The sequence below is a fragment of the Hemicordylus capensis genome, chromosome 2 (assembly GCF_027244095.1).
Source record: "Hemicordylus capensis ecotype Gifberg chromosome 2, rHemCap1.1.pri, whole genome shotgun sequence".
Classification (NCBI taxonomy): domain Eukaryota; kingdom Metazoa; phylum Chordata; class Lepidosauria; order Squamata; family Cordylidae; genus Hemicordylus; species Hemicordylus capensis.
In genome coordinates, this window is record NC_069658.1 from 418329176 (window position 1) to 418344551 (window position 15376).

The 15376-nt window shown below is 46.8% G+C and overlaps 1 protein-coding gene across 8 annotated transcripts in view; it reads right to left on the reverse strand.

Annotated features, from left to right (window-relative positions):
* Positions 1-15376, reverse strand: part of ANKFN1 (ankyrin repeat and fibronectin type III domain containing 1) — a 376151-nt gene that overhangs the window by 238308 nt on the left and 122467 nt on the right. The gene's annotated exons all lie outside the window — the stretch shown is intronic.

Below are 15376 nucleotides of genomic sequence, written 5' to 3' on the forward strand. Positions count from 1 at the left end.
TACATCCACTGCTTCTCATGGTTTAAAGGTGAAGTGTGCTATTGAGTCGACTTCTGGCGACCACAGAGCCCTGTGGTTGTCTTTGGTAGAATACAGGAGGGGTTTACCATTGCCATCTCCCGCACAGTATGAGATGATGCCTTTCAGCATCTTCCTATATCACTGCTGCCTGATATAAGTGTTTCCCATAGTCTTGTTTACAGACAACCAAATCAAGTTACTTAGAGCTGATAGCTATGGAAAGCTCACATGTGACCTAAGCCACACTTCCATGGCAGTTTGTATCCATCATAGTAGGATCTTATTTTTTTCTGTGGGGAAATCAATTTAAATAATTAAACCACTTCTTATTTTGAAGAATGTGCTGACACTTCTCCTAGGAGGTGTTAAAACCATTTCAGTTTCATTTCATATTACTATGCCTGACGCAGTCCACACATAATTGAAGAGTGGACCTAGAAATGCTGATGGTATGCAAGAAACCGGAAGGGTGCAGCCTTAATTGTATAGAAAAGCCTCCACTAAAAATGATTAAAGCCCTACCAGCTGGGAGAAGGAGGTGGGAGGCAGTGGCGGGATGTGGGGGGAGAGTGAGCGGGCGGGCTGCAGGGGGGAGTGAGCAGGCTGTGGGGGGGAGAGCAAGTGGGCGGGCTGTGGGAGGGAAAGCGAGCGGGCGAGCTGTGGGGATGAGAGCGAGCGAGAGGGCTGTGGGGGGATGCCACTGCACAACTGCAGAGATGTTCTGTGCAGGGTCAGAAAGTTATTTATTATTTCTCTGTGTAAACCACCCTGAGTCATGTTTGGAAGGGTGGTATAGAAATTGAATTAATAATAATAATAATAATAATAATAATAATAATAATAATGGCAACTTGAAGAAAGAAACGGAGGGTCTAACACTGGCTGCACAAGAACAGGCACCAAGAACAAATGCAATAAGAGCAAAATTAGAAAAGTCAATAACAAACAGCAAGTGCTGACTTTGTAAAGAAGCAGATGAAACAGTGGACCACCTAATCAGCTGTTGTAAAAGGATTGCACAGACTGACTACAAACAAAGGCATGACAAGGTAGCAGGGATGATACACTGGAACATCTGCAAAAAATACAAGCTACCTGTAGCCAAAAATTGGTGGGACCATAACATTGAAAAAGTTCTGGAAAAGGAAGATGCAAAAATATTATGGGACTTCTGACTACAAACAGACAAACATCTGCCACACAATACACCAGATGTAACTGTAGTCAAGAAGAAAGAAAAACAAGTTAAAATAATTGACATAGCAATACCAGGGGATAGCAGAATAGAAGAAAAAGAAATAGAAAAAAAATCACCAAATACAAAGATCTACAAATTGAAATTGAAAGGCTGTGGCAGAAAAAGACCAAAATAATCCCAGTGGAAATTGGTGCCCTAGGTGCAGTTCCAAAAGACCTTGAAGAGCACCTCAACACCATAGGGGCCACAGAAATCACCATCAGCCAATTACAAAAAGCAGCTTTACTGGAAGATCGGAGGGTCCTCTTGCGATAGGGCCCAAGCTGTGCTGGGCCTCGTCTGCTGCCAGGCACACCCAAGCCCAAAGGTAGCCCTAGCCGACCGGGCCCAAGCCCAAGGAGGCTCATTGGGGCCGGTAGGCCACAGTGGCGGCCGGTGAGCGTGGGCAGGGGCCCTAAGTGAGGCCCATCGAGCGTGGGCCGGGGGCCCAGCTAGGCCCGTCAAGGGCCGCAATAATCGCCCAGGCTGCCCCGGGTTGCTGCCCCGGGCTGCGAGAAGGCCCAACTGCCGCTGGGCCGCAAGAAGGCCCCGCCACCATGAAGGTGGCGGTGGCCCCACAGTATGGGCCGAGGCCCTGGGGAGGCCCGGCGAGGCCCGAAATCCCAACCCCGTTGCCTGAAGGAGGGCCGCTGGGTGGCAGGCTGCGAGGGAGCAGGCCATGGTGGTCCGCGGCCGGCAGGCTCCTTAGAGTGGGCGGGTTTAAAGCCTGGAAGCCCGCCTACCGCAGGCCGCAAACAGCGGGCCCCTCAGAGCAGGAAACCCACCCACAGCCCCGGCTCAGACCGAGATTCTCTGGAGGCCCGGCCATGTGTCCGAAGCTGGCCTCGGAGAACCTCCGCCTATGTCAGCTCCGTGCAATGCCGGGTGTCGGACTGGGCGGGCACAGGCACACTGGCTGCACGCCTGCTCTAGCCCTGCCCCCAGAGACACATAGAGTGAATGGGAGCAAGCTCCCAAGTCACATTCTCCTGCCTAGGGGGCTGGGGCAAACGAGTGGCGATCAGCTGGCTTTCTCTCACTTGAGGTCAATAAGAATTTGCCATTCTGATAGGCCCCCAAATCTCCATGGATGTTGTGCAAAAGGTTTGGAAACAGCACATCCACTTGCTCCTCCATCCTTTTTCCTATTGCTCTAATCTACCACAGATCCTCTTGCTGGGCACTTGAATTTGACCAAACAAGCCCAATAACTCCACAACAGCATTGGGGTTGGAGTTGCATGCAGCAGAATGACGTGGTAGAGTTCTGAGATGTAAAATGTAACACTTTAGACCCCAGGTGGGGGATTACATGTTTTAAAATTTCCTTATGTTAAAAATCCCCTTCAACTACAAAACAAGTGTAAGAGGGCTGGGCTAGAATCTTTGTACTTGATATGCTGGCCTGTATTGTTTACTTGCAAGGGAATTATTATTATTTTTATTCATTTATTTATTTATTTACACAGTCAGACAGGTGTTATTGACTGGTTTGTTTTATCCAGACATCGAGTCCTTCCCATGGACCTGGGATGGCTGAATTTTATTGTCAATGTTGTTGCTGTTGTTATAGGTATCGTCACAGAATATAGGCTGTTCCCAGTAAAGCTGCTTTTTGTAATTGGCTGATGGTGATTTCTGTGGTGATTTCTGTGCTGTTGTTGTTGTTGTTGTTGTTGTTACATTTATATCCCGCTCCTCCTCCAAGGAGCCCAGAGTACTACATACTTGAGTTTCTCTTTCACAACAACCCTGTGAAGTAGGTTAGGCTGAGAGAGAAGTGACTGGCCCAGAGTCACCCAGCTAGTTTCATGGCTGAATGGGGATTTGAACTCGGGTCTTTCCGGTCCTAGTCCAGCACTCTAACCACTACACCACGCTGGCTCTCTAATTGCAAAGGGATTGGGCAAAGGGCTAGTTTTTGGTGAATAGCTGAAGGTTTAGTGTCTTTGAGGAAGATTTGGGGCATAAAGTGGGATCTGGGGTGGAAGAGTGTGGTGAGGTGGTAGTGCCTAATGGGTGGAGGCTACCACCCAAATTGCAGAGGGATTGGGCAAAGGGCTGGTTTTTGGTGAATAGTTGAAGTTTACTCATCTTAAAGTTTTTCCCTATAAGGTATAATGGAGGTTTCAGCAGCCCCATAAGTGCACTTGGAGGGCGCTGGGGTGGCCCAGAGTGAGTGGTGGTGTAGTGCACATAGCGTGCCAGCCACTCCCATGGGGTTGCTAACCCATGGGGTACAGGGTTCTGTTGTTTCTGAGGTGGTCTGAGTGTAGATTCTATGGTAGCAAATGAGAGTGGATTCATGGTTTGTATTGAAAATCGCATTTGCTACCAGAGAATCTACACTCAGAACACCTCAGAAACAACAGACCCCTGAACCCCATGGGCTAGAAACCCATGGGGTTGGCTGGCACCCTCTGTTCACTACACCACCACTCACTCTGGGCCACCCTAGCACCCCCCAAGTGCAGTTATGGGGCTGCTGAACCCTACATGATTTCCTATGGAAAACTTCAACAATTCACCAAAAACCACCCCTTTGCCCAATCTCTCTGCAATTTGGGTGGTAGCCTCCACCCATTAGGCACTTAACTTAAACTGAGTAGTACCTCACTTGCCTTGCGGGTGGGAGTGGGGTGTAGTTGGCACATGGCAGTTGACAATTGGTACTGTCTAAAAGACAGTCAAAATGAATAGAAGAAATGAAGGTGTGTAATGAATCCTCATAAGGATTCATTGAGTGAAAGTTATTATACACCAAAGAATCCGAACACTTGAAAAATAGTGACAACATTTTGCTCCATAACTCCACTTCTATAAGGGCTAGAGCTTAGCTTCTTTTTTTAAATGAAAGCTGGGAATCTGGGGAAATTAACAGAACAGATGTGAAACCCGAATCGATTCGGAGCGAATCAGCCACGATTCGATTTGTACCCGAATCTAGCCAATGGGCCACAGGGGTGATTCGTTTTGTCTCCGAATCACCCGAATCAGCTAGATTCGGGTACAAATCTATTTGTATCCGAATCGATCCGCACATCCCTATTGTTTACCACTCAGCACGTCCCCGGGGTTCAGAACGATGTGGCGAACGCACTGTCTCATTTTCAGATGCAGCGTTTCCGGCAGCTGGCCTCAGAAGCTGCCACATTCCCTGAGCGGATGCCCGAGGGGCTATGGAACCTTGGAGCATAGAGGCCTTCAGAGCAATTGAGGCCTCAATAGCATCTAGGACCCGGGTAGCCTACAACAGGAGGGTTAGGGCTTTCCAAAACTTTAGGTCAAAGATAGGGATTGGCCTGGAGTGGCCACCCCCGCCGGAGCACCTCATGCAATATTTGGTGCATCTCCACATGGGCTGGCTAGCAGTGAGCACCATGGCAGGTCATCTAGCAGCACTGGCCTTCCATGGGAAGGCCAGGGGGCTGCCGGACCACTCAACTGACTTTCGGGTGCGCCACATGTTAGAGGCCTGGGCCGGAGAGACACCGGCTCAGGTGGACCATCGCCGGCCAATCACCCCCGATGCTTTACTGAGTGCAATGCAGCTCCAAAAGGAAATCTGCTCCTCCCCCTACGAAGAGGCCTTGTTCCGTGCGTCGGCCCTGGTAGCCTTCTTCAGAGCGCTTAGGAAAGGCGAGTTGCTCCCCAGAGGGGCGCCCAGCCTGGACAGCTGGGTTCTGCAGAGGTGGGACCTCACCTTCCGGCCCGCCTCAGCGGTGCATCGGCTCTGCTTCTCCAAAACTGACCAGAAGTGGAGCGGGCATGTGGTCACTCTTCACAGGGCGGACAACCAGCAGTTGTGTCTGGTCCAGGCGCTCTAAGCATACCTGTCAGTTAGGGGAGAGGTGGATGGCTGCCTCTTCATCCTCGCTGATGGGGGACACCTGTCGCAATACCAGTTTTGGGCAGTGCTGCGGAAGGCGTTTGCGTCGGCCGGGGTGCCCACACGCCACCTTTCTCTCCATTCTTTCAGAATCAGTGCGGCCTCTGAGGCAGCGCACCTGGGGTACTCTGGTGAGGCCATACAGCGCATGGGCTGGTGGCGGTCCGCGGTCTACCACAAATATGCACGTTAGCATGGGGGAAACCCGCCCCCGCCTCACCCTTCCTAATGCTCTCTCTCTTGCGCAGGGACGATGTCTCCAGCGGACCGGGCCAGAGTCCTCATTTTGGGTCACTCATTTGTTTTTTGGGCACTCAAGTGGGCCCAGAGCGCAGAACCCGGAACACAGCTCGGCCTGGGGTGATGGGCCTCAGTGGAGTGGCGAGGAAGGAAGTTCCTCGAGGAAAATCCGGTACCAGATATCCTGCTACTTCATTTTGGGTGCAATGACCTAGTTAGCCAGTCAGGCGTCTCACTGTCCCAGCAGACCATTCAGGACCTGGGGGTTGTTTTGTCGTGGTGTCCTGGCACTGTCATACTCTGGTCCGACATCACACAGCATAGGGTATGGAGGGGGGCGCGCAAGCAGAATAAAACTGACAGGGCTAGAAGGGAGGTTAACACTGCGATGGCTCAATTCTTAGCCACGGTGGGGGGGTGCATACCGCACAATGACATTCGTTTCACGCAGCCCACGCTCTACTGTGGTGACGGGGTGCATTTGTCACCTGAGGGGATGCAGCTATTCACTGATGATTGGAGGCTGGGATTGGCTGTGGTCCTGTGGGGCCTGGAGGTCCTTACCTGCTTGTCCCTGCCCCACTGCTTTTCCACTGGCGGCACCTGCTCTCCAAATGGCCACATGTGGGGCTGCGGCACTGTTCCATGCAGCCTCTGTGTGGAGGCTGCAGGGAACATGCTGCAGCCCCATGTGGCCATTTGGAGAGCAGGTGCCACCAGTAGAAAAGTGGTGGGGCAGGGACAAGCAGGTAAGGACCTCCTTACTTGTTTTTTAAGGGAACTGCTCCCCACCCCACTGGTGGGTAAACAAATGGCTCGTGCACTTCCCTACTGTGTATTACCATTTGAAATAACAATAAAAACAACAATCACCATCCCCTTTAGGAACAGAATGGGATTTATAAATGTTAAAATATACACATACTGGAAAGTGCAAACATTCGAATATAAAACTGGAAATGCACAAACACAAACTCCATCTTGTAACCTAGACCCAGTTAAAATACTTTGTGCATTTCAACTGGGATTAAGAAAAGAAATCGCTTCAGCAATATTCATTCATCCATTCTTAACAAAGGAGTATTTTTCTATTGAGACTATCATCAGGAACATCTTGCAAGATTAATGTCAGAAGGCTGTATGATAAAGGATTTACAAGGTATCAAAATAGCACTATTGTTTTTTGATGATGGATGTCTGTAAGTATATTTTTAATAAATGTTTTACATCGTATTACTTTATCTGGGAAATCAATACAAACAATGGTTTAGCTCCTGAGGGGTTCAGAGTGATTTCTATAACTTTCTAAGACCATAACTTATCGTTTAAATGGAAGATGCTGCTGTCCATTGCAGTGATGGATTTGGGGTGTGTGTGTGGAATAACTTCGGCGTTACACACTGGCCTGGTTCTCATTATCTCTGCAATGCCAACTAATAAGGAAACAGGAGATTTGCAATGTGTGCATGCTCCCAATTTCTAGTTGCAAGAAACCACATCAACCCAAGCTTTAATGGAGATCGCTAATCATAGTAATCTCCATTAAAGTATAGTGTAGTGGTTAGAGTGCTGGACTAGGACTGGGAAGACCTGCGTTCGAATTCCCATTCAACCATGAAACTCATTGGGTGACTCTGGGCCAGTCATGTACAGATGAAACTCGGAAAATCAGAATATCATGCAAAAGTCCATTAATTTCAGTAATGCAAATTAAAAGGTGAAACTGATATATGAGACGCATTACATGCAAAGCAAGATAAGTCAAGCCTTAATTTGTTATAATTGTGATGATCATGGCGTACAGCTCATGAAAACCCCAAATCCACAATCTCAGAAAATGAGAATATTACATGGAACCAATAAGACAAGGATTGAAGAACAGAACAATATCGGACCTCTGAAAAGTATACAGTGTACTGTGCTTGATTGGCCAGCAAACTCGCCTGACCTGACCCCATAGAGAATCTATGGGGCATTGCCAAGAGAAGGATGAGAGACATGAGACCAAACAATGCAGAATTGCTGAAGGCCGCTAATGAAGCATCCTGGTCTTCCATAATACCTCATCAGTGCCACAGGCTGATAGCATCCATGCCACGCCGCATTGAGGCAGTAATTGCTGCAAAAGGGGCCCAAACCAAGTACTGAATACATATGCATGCTTATACTTTTCAGAGGTCCGATAGGAAACAATGTTATAAATGAGGTTTTGGTTCCTGAACCAAGGCCAAATACCCAACTTTTTTCTGCCGCTTGTCAAAACATGTGGTGTGTCAGTCACAGACATGCAGCAGGTAGTTGATAGTGAGGAATCAGAAGTTGCTCCCCTTGTAACTCCCTCCCTTCCAGTCCCCTCCTGGCTCTTTCTCACTTGTTCATAGAAGGGAGGCAACTGGCTAACTGCCAATTTCAATGACAACATGAGCTTGAGCCACCATGGTCACTTCCTCCCCACCCCCTCAGCAGCCATCTAGAGGAGCTTCCTCTCCTGTGGTGTATGTTGTTAAGGTGAGTTACAACTTAACTGTTGTAAAGTTGAAACAAGGTGGCAGTTTACCAGCATCTTAAGTGCTGATTGTTTAACTAAGAGCAACTGAAGTTGGAGACTTCCTGTCGCTTATTTCCTGGGACAAAAGAGCTTGTTACACCAACCATCCCATTATGCAACTGAGTATTTTAGAGGGGAAATGAAATTAACCCTTTAATGCCCCCCCAACTAGAAGCCTTTTCTCCATGCACCCCTCCTCCTGCTGTCTGTAATGAAATTGAGACCAGTGGCATATTGAAAGAATGCAAATCATTCCTCCTAGAACAAATTATGAGGCACCAACAAATGTATTTATTTTACTTCTAGGTGGTGGTGGGAACTAACCAGTAAATGATTGCCTTGAAACATCCATTGAAATGTATGTTGCTAGGAAACAACCTAAGAATGAAGCAAAGGGCTTACGATCATGCACTGTTTAAAATGTGCAGTTCTTCAGCCATGAAGCATTTAGGAGCATCTATTACACCAAACATTATAAAATCACAAAATCTTTGTACAGTCTTTGTATCATTTAGATAATTTCTGAGGAAGCTAATAGCTATTTTTGCAACCTATTAGTTCCTGATTCCAACAAAATATGTATAATCCCATTCTTAGAAAGAAGTTTTGGGTTTGTTTGTTTGTTGTATATTGCCACTTGCATGAAAGAAAAGGTAATTTAGAAATGAAGGAAATAAATAAATACATGGCTTGACCTTAGAACTGGTAGTTGTCCCAGCCCTTTCAAAAGCTTGTGCTTTTATGCTGAATAATGGTGAATAAAAAGCACTTTCAAATTGTATAAATCTGTTCCTGCATGACCCTCAGGAAGATTTATACAAGCTGAAAGGGCTTTTGGTGGAAGAAGAAACATATAAAAATCACTCCCCTCTCCCTCGGCACCGGGTTCGTTCCACAAAGAAGCTCTCTAGTTTGTTGCCTGTCGCTGTGACTCCCACTGCTGTTGCTGTTTTGTTGTCCACCCATAGTTGCCTCCTTCTTCCCCTGCCTGCTGCCGCCTCCTTCTTCCCCCAGTCACCCGTTGCTGCCTCCTTCTTCCCCCGTCTCCATCCGTACCCACCGCCTCCTTCTGCCTGTCACCACCGCTGGGATTTATTCCCTCCCACCCATCCCATGGCTAGCCTATCCGGCAACTCTCTGAACTCTCACGAGAGCTGCCATGAATGGGATTAGTCATGGATATGCCTTAGAGAATTAAATATATAGATGGTGGCCGACATCCAGACTAATGAAGCACTGGTGCTGCTAATGGTGCACTGGTGCTATGAGAGAGAGACAATTTTGGCTGGATTTCCCCTTTCTTTTGAAGCTGACTGTAACTCCTGAAAATATATCCCTGAGAGTTGTGTAGTCCTCAAGGACATTTTATCAGGAGTCATAGTCCTCTTCAGAGGAAAAGGGAGGCAAATGAAAATACCCCCTTCCCTGTAGCACCTGTGTAGCGTTGCACCACCACTTTGTTAGTATGAGTGTCAGCCACTCATCATCATCATCATCATCATCATCATGGCACCCATAGAAGTCCAGACCTGCACAAGGCACTTCTGAAAAACATTCATGAAGGAAATGATGTTAACTCAGAAGGTTAGGCTTGTGCTGCCATTTACAAAATGGAAATCAGCATCACAAGCCATAAGTGTCTATTATAATTAAGCAATCCACTTTCCCCCTTAATTGATGATTAGATTTTTCACCTCAATGTCACAAAATGTTAGCACTAAGGAGAATTAGCATCATGTTGTACAAGGTCTTATTCTTAGCTTGCCCTTCCCACACCATTAACTGTTAACTGCTCTCTATAGCATATGTTTATTCATGCATAATCAAGTGTTCAGAATTCAAACTGTAGAGTTCACAAAACTCTATATGATGATTAGCTACTGTACTCTGAAGAAGTGGTCTCATCCTTGAAATCACAGCTCTCTAATAATTTTGAAGGGCAGCCTAAAACCATTTTTGCAACAACCAGTGCGTGGCACAACAAAATTATTTTAGCTCTAATATTCCTTTCTTGTTTATAAATTACTGAAGTTTTCCTTTACATATATTTTATTAGCAATTGTTGGTTTGGTTTACCAAGAGTTCTTATAAGCTGCCTCTCAAAAATCTATTTCCCCTTCGCATACATTTGCATTAATTAATAACTTGTAAAACTTCAGAAAGCACATCAGATTCTGTCAAATTTCTCAGCATTCTTTTGCCTTTCATATAAAACAGGTATCTTGTGTTGCTAGAGTGGAGAAGTAGCCAACACCTGTTTCAGAGTACAAACCTGCCTGGTTTGTATTGCTTGGATGAAGTATGAATTGAAAATATGAGATTTTCCCAAGAGTTCTCTAGAAGTACCCATAATTGGTGATCCAATGAAAAGTTCATACATTACCAAAGGTGTTAACTAATTCTTCCAGTGTTTTATTTATATATTCTTTACATTTATATGCCACCCTTCATCCTGGAACCCCAAGATAGTGAACAGCAAATTTTGAAACCCTGCTTAAAACAAAAACATTCATTATTAATTATTTATTTATTATTAAAAAATTTATACCACCCTTCCAAAAGGCTCATTAATGTTTCATTAATTTTAGTGTAAACCACCCTGAGCCATTTTTGTAGGGGCAGTATAGAAATCAAATAAACAAATAATAAATTAATTAAAAATACAACTAAAAACCAACTAAATGGAAGTCCGATGACATCAGCCAGTTACCCATTGGCCAAAGGCTTGAATGAAAAATACAGTCTTTGGTCACCTCTGAAAAACTGGGAACAAATTCCACAGCCTATGAGCAATCCCTGAGGTGGCCCTATCCCATGTGCTTGACAAATGAGCTTCAGCAGACATTGGCATGTGGAGCAGAGCCTTCCCAGATGACCTAGTCAGATGGGTAGAATCAGCTGGGAGCAAGAAGTTCTTAAGGTTCTATTGTAGCCTTTCCTATAATCATTTTTGTTGTTTAGAACTTTGTCCTAAGGGGGATCCTGTAGAGAAGGTGGGGACGGAGCCAGGAAGGAAAGGGAAGGAGAAGGAGTTGTTTCTTAATAAAGTTCTTAATTAAACTTAGAAGAGACTACAAGATACAAAAGGTTCCTTTGGGGCCTATTCAAGGTAATAACCAGCACCTTGTATCGTCCACAGAAACAGATACCCAGTGTGATATATTCAAAATTGGTGTAATATGCACACTGCGGGAGGCTCTCAATATCAGTCTGGCAGCATCCTACACTATCTACAGTTTCCAAAAACTTTTCAGGGGCAACTCCATGTAGAGCACATTGGAATAATCCAATCATGATGTGACTAAGGCATGGGTGACAGAGACCGGATCAGCCTTCTCAAGGAAGGAATGCAGGTTACTCACTAGCCAAATATGCACAGAGGCACTCCTTGACTATCCAAAATGGGCTGAAACCTCCTACTCCAATTGGCCCTTCTGTTACCCATCATCACCTCTGTCTTGTCTGGATTATATTTCAGTGTCATACATAAAGCCTTTCATTTTACAGCAGCAAGAGGTCGTCTTATCTAGTCTTCTTCCTTCTTAGTCAAATTCCAAAAGATTGAAATTAAATCCAATCCTGCATGTTTGAAGTCCTTAGGGCTGTTCAAGGTTTTCCAGTTTTGTGCATACCCCTAGTGCACACTCCCATTTCCTGATTGTCAATTAAAACCAAGGATGAAGATGCCACCTGTGCTCATGTGTTAAGAAGAGGCTGGGTCAGAGGGATTTTCCTCCTACTTGGTTCAGCAGCTGGGTACAACTGCTGGGTAGGTGGGAGCCTCCAACTTGGTTTTAACTGACAGATGATCGGCAAATGGGAACCTGAACAGCTCCTTAACTAGGGTAACGGGCTCCTCCTACCCTAATTATGATCATGTGAACTGCCCTCTGATGTAGTGTTAGAGAGCTCAAGAGGGGAGATTTCTTTTCCAGCTACAGCGGAAGTGCACAGATAAGGGAGCACTGCTAATTAATATTACCTGGAGACATGGAGTTAAAGTTCTAAATAAAGTAGTTTATTTAGGAAATCCATCAGGGAGATAGATAAGGCTTATATTCTTGCCTGGTTTTTACATACTGGAAGTGGGTAGGGACAAGATGAAAGTCTCTCTCCAGGTAAGACAATAAAACCTGAGACTATCAGTCTAACAAAGGGGAAGTAGAGAAAGCTTAGTCAGAGAGGGGATTCTTTTGCTCACTATCTCTACCCCTAGTGCCCCTAATGGTCAATAGGATTGCTGGTGCTAAGAGTTGATGCCACCAGGAGCTGCATCTCCAACATGTAGGTCTGCATTGACTGTCATAATTTAATGGAAGCAGTTCCCCAAATTGAGATGTAGGTCATAACCTTTAAAGCCCCAAATGGCTTTGGGCCAGGATATATTAAGGTCTGACTACATACATATTGTTCTGCATATCTTCTGCTGAGAAGACTCTTCTGAAGATGATATCACGAGCTAAGATGTAGCTGGTGGGAACAAGAAAAAGAACCATCAAGAGTGATTCCCCAAACACTCTGTGGGCTTCTAATATAGTGCCTGTCTGTAGATGAAAGAAGTCACACTTCTCTCCTCACTGCAGGATAAGCTCTCTATGCATCTGATTCCCTCCCATCTCACCACAGAGGAAATCTGTCACTTTCCCTTTGCTTAGTGCACTAAAGTTACAGAAAACCCATATCTGCTTTCCTTCCTGTCTGTAATTGCTCTGTGACTGAGTGTATTCTTCTCAGATGAGGACTTGGGCCCATGAAGTCCCCTCAATGGGTTTTCTTCTTCTTTCAAGTTGGTGCTCCTGGTGAGTGCTTCTTCCTGGAAAAGGCAGGAAACTGCCAGGATCTCTTGATTCTGTCTCTGCACCATCAGATTCCTGCTGCATGGACCACTTGTTGCACACCTGTGCTGCTGCTTGGCCAGCACCACCATTTTGCCAAGCACAGGACCCTGTTATAATGGCGGTGCCACAAGCCTCCAGTTGCACCACTCTAGCTACTATAGATTAATAGGAATCAGCTGCCTGAAAGAGGCTCTGTACATCATTCCCTGCTGCATTACTCAACAGTCCTTTGATCTCCCAGAAAGCAGTGAACTAAAATGCAATTTGAATAAATAAAGGGCATGTAGTCTTTTTATTTACCCTCCAATACATGCACAGTAAGTGGCTGGCACACACATAATAGGTCTTACTCTGAAATGCTAGTTTTAAATGAGTCTGTTCCTTCCCAGTACTTCCCCCAAGTTACATATATGACCAAGCCACAGTCCTTGAGCACCAGGAGAGACAACTTGACAGCAAGACCATTGTGAAAGGTAACATTCCAGGTCATTGTAAAAAGCATTTCAATCCAAGATGTACAAAGAATCTAATCATTTCAGTTTATTTGCCACAAATTTGCAGAATTAAAGCATGATTCCGTATGATGAGAGATTTGTATTGTTCCTAAAGCTCTGCCATACCACCCTCTCTCTGACACAGCAGAAAGCAGGAACAGAGGTTATAAAATGCTTATTATTACATCAAAATTATTTGAATTGCAGGGAGCCAGAACAGCCCAATAAGTAGGGCTTGTAGTGTTTCTAAAGGCATTCAGGCTGGCACACACTTCTTGAAGCAAACACTTAACACAGTTTTTTAAGTCCTCTTTTCAGCTGTTTAGCCTTCTTCCATTTATCTCTGTACAAAAGAGATGGTCACCTGTCACCATATCCTGCAATGCATTCTGTTCACCCAGCCAGGATCTGCTCAGACCCTGTACCTTCCAAACGTTGTGCTTGTGTGTGTACTTATTCTGGGAATTTTATTTATTTTATCTATATATCTATATATCTATATCTATATCCATATCTATAATTTGCTAAGATGTACCCGTGGCTAGCTGTACCCGTAATTCGCTAAGACGTACCATTGCGTGGCAGCTCTCACGAGATTTCACGAGTGGGCTGCTGGGAGGGGGAGAGGAAAGCGACAGCAGAAGCGGCGAAGATAAGGCCAGTGGGCAAGGGAGAGAGAAAGCAGCCGGGGGGGAGGGAGTGACGGCCGGGGGTGGGTGGGAGAGGAAGTGGCGAGTGGCTGCAAAAAAATGTGAGCAGGTGGGCAGGCAGTGTGGGGGGGAAGCAGTGGGCAATCGCAACAGCTGACCAGACGGCTGGCCAGAGAAACTAATCAGCGCGCAGGTGGGCATGCAGAGGGGATAGTAAGCGGCATCCAGGGCAGAGGGTGCGGAGTGCCCAGACAGCCCAGCTGCCGCTCCTACGAGACAAGCCAGTAGGGAGGACAGCGCAGCCTCCCTCTCCAGGCCTACCTGCAGGCCAAATGACAGGTCGGGCCACACTGGAGCCGCCCGCGCAGCCACAGAGAGGCGAGGAGATGGCGCAGCCTCCTTCTCTAGGGCAAGCGGAGGGAGGGGCGAATGGGCGAGTAGAGGGAGGGATGAACCAGTGACTGGCAAGTAGGTGGGTGGGAGGAACAGGTGACCAGCGAGTGGGGGAGGAGGAACGGGAAACTGGTAAGTGGCTGGGGGGAGGAATGGGTAACTGGGAGGTGGGGGGAGGAACAGGCAACCCATGAGCGGGGGGAGGGAACAATGGGGATCTGGATGCTCTGTGCGGGTTCAGCTTTCACATGAAAGACATAATGTGATAACTGCAATAACTACAGCAGAAAACCAGCGCTCATTTCTCTGAATGCAGCAGCTTGGAAAAATGCAGCCACAACTATGGAAATGTTTGCCAGCATGCTGTGGCTTGGGCATACATTAGAATACATCTCCCCACAATCATAGGCAGGGACACGACTCACAGTGGCTCTGAACACATCATGCTGCAAATATTTTGACTGTGTGAAGTGGCCTATAGCAAACTGAATTTACTACTGACCTTTAACAGAACACATATAACTGGATCTGCAGAGACAATAGTCAATACTAGCTTAACCCACGCAGAGCATCTGCATGCTAGTCCTTGATTGCTTCCCTCACCCTCTGCCACAGCCCCCTTGCCTCAGAGATCTTTCCACCCTCACCTGAGCCACACTCCTGCTCCTCTCCCTCCCCCTCCATCTGGTTGCTTCCATCCCCCTCACCCCTCTTGGTCACAGCTGCAACTTTGCTGGTGCCTATTGGCCAGGCTGCAGCCCCCTATCCCCAGAGACCTCCCTACCCTCACCCAAGCCCTGCTCCTGCTCCTCCCCACAGGAGCAGCAGCAGCAGTTGACCGGGCCCTTCCTCACTGCTGCCACTGCCATGGTCGCTCGTTCCCCTCTGGCTGCTGACTGGCCTGGGCCCATCCCTAGCCTGCCTGCTTCCGCCAATGGCCTTGGTAGCCCCAAACAGCAGCAGTGGTTGAGTGGGACCTTCCTTGCTCCCAATAGGCGCCGCCATGGCCGCTCATTCCCCTCAGGCTGCTGATAGGCTCAGCCCAGTCCTCGCCCTTCCTTCTTTCT